The sequence below is a fragment of the Cucurbita maxima genome, unplaced genomic scaffold (assembly GCF_002738345.1).
Source record: "Cucurbita maxima cultivar Rimu unplaced genomic scaffold, Cmax_1.0 Cma_Scf00056, whole genome shotgun sequence".
NCBI classification, from domain to species: Eukaryota; Viridiplantae; Streptophyta; class Magnoliopsida; order Cucurbitales; family Cucurbitaceae; genus Cucurbita; species Cucurbita maxima.
This window is the reverse complement of record NW_019272072.1, coordinates 692,530-692,733: the sequence shown is the minus strand read 5'-3', so window position 1 is coordinate 692,733 and position 204 is coordinate 692,530.

Genomic DNA, 204 nt, shown 5'->3' with positions numbered 1-204 from the left:
TTCTTTTCCGATAGAATATATAATTTTTAGAAAATACTAAATATAAATATATAAATATATTAAAGAAAGTAAATAATATTTCTAGAAATATATATCAATATTAATGTAAATACAATTAAGATTTGGTAATACACCAATTTGCCCACTATTCGTAACAAAAACTAGAGCAAATATATAATAAAGGATTCGAAATTGTACCCAAGC